We start from the raw sequence: 5,542 nt of genomic DNA on the forward strand, positions 1-5,542 counted from the left end.
TTTATGGTTCTACTTATGTGCTTTGTGTGTGTATGGTGGAATGTTGTCTATGGTGGGCTCCTATTTCGGTTCAAACTATTGATAATGTAGTTGTTTTGGTAATTTTTCCAAATAGCAATGGACCATCTAGAGTTGTACCTCAGAGGATATTCAGCCCTCTCTATTTCCCAAAGTGACGTTTCTCATATCCTGTCCTTAACGATCCTACTTTTCCTTCAAAACATTTTACTTGTCAAAACTTTGCTGTTTGCCGACAGGAAGACAAAACCAATCAGCTTCATCGCTTGTTGCGTTGTAGCGACAAGTTTGGGCGGACAAACTTTCCTTTCTTCAAAGTCTTCGAGGAAAGTTTTTGTGTTTCATTTATCTTTTAAAAATTGGCTAATAAAAAAAAAAAAAAAAAAACTTTCGATAAATCAATGGCGAAAAAAAGTTGAAACTTTTTGAAAAATCATCACCCGCCGTCTAACTTGTCCTAGGGTGTGTCTGTAGGTGGGGTGATCTCAGGGGAAAAGTTGCCCTTATTTGTTATTTCTAACCTTACGACTGATTTAACAACAATCTCTTATAGGCTAGCAATTGCGTTCTTTGACTGAGACCTTTCTCTGAGCCTGGGTCGTCGATTTCCGGCGATGTTTTGACTCAAGATACCTGACCTAGATAAAAGATTAAAAAAAAAAAAAAAAAAAACAGATCTCAGGAAGTCTAATTTAAGAGAAAACCACGTAAAAAAAACTATTGCCTGACCTTTTTGGTGCCACCAATGATTGTATCGAGACTTGAGACAAGTGAAATTGATGTCGTTTTGGCATGCGACTCTCGTAATATTATGAGTAGGTCGTAGCGGTAAGTAAACGACGGCAAAAATTTCTATTTTAATAAAAGAAAGAGCTAGAGAGAGAGAGAGGAGAGAGAGAAAAGGGAAGAAAAAGTAAGGGATTAGGGAAATGGAAGAACAGGAAGTAAGGGAAGGAAGCCTATAATTTTCCCCTCTGTTGTACCTTATAAATACGTGGGCAGACATGCTGTCTTTATTACGCATTTGCTTTCAGTAAATTCTTTTTCTCTCTCTCTCTCTCCTTCCCTCTCTCTCTCTCTCTCTCTCTCTCTCTTCTCTCTCTCTCTCTCTCTCCTTATTCTCTCTCTTGGGTCTTGGCATTTTTTCATCAATATTCAGCATATATGTAGATCCTCATATGATATACCTACCTACCTACCTAGTAGATACCTACTTACCTAGATATTTGTAGGTATAGGTCATAGCATAGATTATTATAGTCAGGTAGCTACAAGCAATAGTATTAGGTACTACTACCATATACTATAGTTGTTGTTGTTGTTGTGTTATAGCCGGCTTTAGCTGTTCGCCGGAATGTGGTGTGGGCAGAGTAAAAGAAAAAGACATCTTTTTGTATCTGCCATACACCGGGGTGATGGTCTCTAGCCATGTTTAATTGGCTCGTCCTGAACCGCAGTCAACCATCGTCAGGACTTTAAAAGCAGGGAGAACCCTTTGAAACTGCCAGCTAGCTAGGCTGGTTAGGGTTAGCTGTTCTCCTTCCTGTTTATAGTCCCACAGCCAGACGCTAGTCTACTCTCTGTTTAACGTCCCCTAGCCAGACCCATCAGCTCTAGTTGAAAAAGTAGGTACACCTCTACCGATATTAGTCTCTATACGTACTTGAGTACCCGCATTGTCATGTTGTCTACGAAATCTAGGCCACATAGATGTCAATGGGTTTTGATTTCATTGCTACTCGGTGACCTAGAAGGGTCAAGGTCGTTGAAGGTGACCTTGAACAGTGCCGGAAGGTTGCAATCTTGTAGGTTTTCTCTGGATTTTACCAAGGAAGTGTGCTGGGGCCCTTCCTGTATGTCCTGTATACCCGAGACCTGCCAAGAACCGAAGGAACCGTCATTGCCACGTTCGCAGATGATACAGCCATTCTGTCAAAACATCATGATCCAACAACTGCATCAAATAACTTACAACTGTACCTGAATGAGCTACAGAAATGGCTGAACACCTGGCGCATTCGTGTCAATGAAAGCAAGTCGGTGCACGTGACCTTAAGTACAGACCTCATCCCTATATTCAATACTTTCTTATAAATTCACTTAATTACCCCTAGATCTCCTGAACTTGATCAAACCAAATTGACTTTTGTAATAACTTTACTATTTTAAAAGTTATTCTATATCGCCCTAAAAAGGCTTGTACATGTACAGGTACTATGTTGAAACTACATAATATAATGTAGGTATAGTATAGGTACCTATTACTTGTAAGTAAATAATATCTATACAACATGTTGTAAAAAACAATACCGTACCATTCCTTCATACCCATGCTCTCTCCATACTTCTGATATCTCATTTCAAATTTCCGCTGGTTTTTGTTTTTCTCAGTATAATATACTATAATGTAGGTATAGTATAGGTACCTATTACTTGTAAGTAAATAATATACATGTTGTAAAAAACAATACCGCACCATTCCTTCATACCCATGCTCTCTCCATACTTCTGATATCTCATTTCAAATTTCCGCTGGTTTTTGTTTTTCTCAGTATAATATACTAATGTAGGTATAGTATAGGTACCTATTACTTGTAAGTAAATAATATACATGTTGTAAAAAACAATACCGTACCATTCCTTTATACCCATGCTCTCTCCATACTTCTGATATCTCATTTCAAATTTCCGCTGGTTTTTGTTTTTCTCAGTATAATATACCCTTGTAAGTATAAGTAGGTACGAGTAGATACCTCTCAAAAAGCTCCCTGAGGGTTAGAGAAAGTAAGTACCTACCTAGCAAACAATACAAAGGATTCTTTTTTACCCTCTCCCATAAATGTATAAGATAGGTACTTATCTAAAGAACAAAATAGGAGAAATACAAGAGAGGAAAAAGGAAAACGACAAAATCGTGCCACAAGAGAGTAAAATGTCTTATCTCTAGTTTGAAAATAAAAAGACAAAAAAATCACCACACCTTTGATAAGAAAATGAAAGAAATGTGGTTGTTCCACTTGGTATAATATAAAAGCTCATTTCAACGTTTGTATCGTAAACTGTTTCAACAACTTTAAAATGCCAAAAGAGACATTACCACCTATTGAAATTAGAGTACTTATCTAAAGAACAAAATAAGAGAAATACAAGAGAGGAAAAAGGAAAACGACAAAATCGTGCCACAAGAGAGTAAAATGTCTTATCTCTAGTTTGAAAATAAAAAGAGACAAAAAAATCACCACACCTTTGATAAGAAAATGAAAGAAATGTGGTTGTTCCACTTGGTATAAAAGCTCATTTCAACGTTTGTATCGTAAACTGTTTCAACAACTTTAAAATGCCAAAAGAGACATTACCACCTATTGAAATTAGATCGAAATCATTATTTTTTTTTTTTCGTGATGTCATATCATGCGACAGCCATTTCAATTTCTAAGGGGCTAGTTTGTGTCAAACAAGTAAATTTCTCTTACCTAATTTTATACTTGTTCATAGAGAAATTTCCTACACAGCAAGAGTCCAAAAAAAGGTTCGTGATGTCATATCATGCGACAGCCATTTCAATTTCTAAGAGGCTAATTTGTGTCAAACAAGTAAATTTCTCTTACCTAATTTTATACTTGTTCATAGAGAAATTTCCTACACAGCAAGAGTCCAAAAAAAGGTTCCAAAGTTTAGTTCACACAAACAAATTACACGGTCTTGTATTAAATTTCACATTATTTAAACACACTTCAGAGAGACACAAAAAAAATCCAGAAAAAAAATCACAATTTTTTTGTCTCCAGCTCCACAAAACTTTTCGCTTTGGGAAAAGGAAATTACAGAAGGAAAAGCTCGTGCTATCGAATAGGAAACATAGAACGCCTAGTTCCCAGCCCCATAATCAATACCTAAGCAAGAAGATGAAAAATCCAGAAAAAAAAATCACAATTTTTTTGTCTCCAGCTCCACAAAACTTTTCGCTTTGGGAAAAGAAAATTACAGAAGGAAAAGCTCGTGCTATCGAATAGGAAACATAGAACGCCTAGTTCCCAGCCCCATAATCAATACCTAAGCAAGAAGACCTTTCACAAATAATATCATTCTATTGGGTGACTTGATATATATCTACACTTTTTGATTTGTTTTAAAATTACCCCTTCTATAGACCTATAGGAAAGTCTGTTTGTAAGTACAGACTACAGAAATGGCTGAACACCTGGCGCATTCGTGTCAATGAAAGCAAGTCGGTGCACGTGACCTTCACTACAAGAGTAGCAACCTGTCCTCCTGTAGCCCTAAATAACCAACTCATACCACAAAATGACAATGTACGATATCTAGGCATCCACTTAGATCGGAAGCTTACTTGGAAGCAACACATTGAAAAGAAAAAAGTTCAGCTCAAACTGAAGCACAGTAAGATGTTCTGGCTCATGGGGCCAAAATCCAAAGTCTCCATCCAAAACAAGATCCTCCTGTACAAAATGGTTCTCAAACCGGTCTGGACGTATGGCATTGAGCTGTGGGGCTGTGCGAAACCATCAAATATCAATATCATCCAGCGGTTTCAGTCCAAAGTGCTCAGAAGTATGCTTGGTGCACCATTCTACGTATCCAACAGGACCATCCATGAAGACTTGAAAATACCTTTTGTAACTGATGTCATCAAATCTCGACCACAAAAATATCAAAAACGAATTCCGAATCATGCAAACCATCTGATCCGAGACCTCAACAAACCGGTGACAAACAACAGAAGACTTAAGAGAACTTGGCCCATCGACCTGTTTGAATGAATATCATGTTTAGGAACCACTGAATCACTACCGGGGTTTACCGTTCTGCCTGGACCACCTGGGCTGGTTGAAAAAGAGTAGTCTTTAATCAAGGTAGGGTAGGAGTAGTGAATGCACACCATGTGTGCTATAGGCACTCGTTAACATTCAGCCCTGGGTCCTGGCGGGGGGTACTCTCGGGGTAGTGGTTTGGGAACCAACCATGCCTATATTGGCTGAAAATAAGAATTAGAGTGATACTATTGAGTATCTTCTCTATCAAGATGAAATGTCTTTTTTACCAAGCAGGATCTTTTTTTGACAAGACAAACCAAACGTTCGTTTGATGAAAACGTTATACCCACTCGGTCACGCTTGTCTGTCAATATCTTTTGAGTATTTTATTGAATTTCTTGTAAACAGTTCTCTTTGTGTGCATTGTTGTGATAAACAATAGAGCAGAGACCAGGAGAATTGAGGGGATTTGGGAAAAGAAACCTTGCCATGGTCTCTAGTCAAACGGACTTATGGACAACCAACCGTTAGTAGAGGATATTTTGTTTGTGTTTAGAGGTTTTATTAACCAAAAATTGATTTTTCCAAGTAGGTAGGTACTTAAAATTTCCTTATGATGCGAAAAATGAATCCTTTCCTTATGATGCGAAAAATGAATCCAGTAGGGATTGCTGGATGGATAGTATCATTAAAGTCAAGGAGGGATGGATTGAAACTGCCCAAAGAGAAATAAGTTTCAAGAATTTCAT

Source organism: Diaphorina citri, unplaced genomic scaffold, assembly GCF_000475195.1.
Source record: "Diaphorina citri unplaced genomic scaffold, Diaci psyllid genome assembly version 1.1 scaffold6210, whole genome shotgun sequence".
NCBI classification, from domain to species: Eukaryota; Metazoa; Arthropoda; class Insecta; order Hemiptera; family Psyllidae; genus Diaphorina; species Diaphorina citri.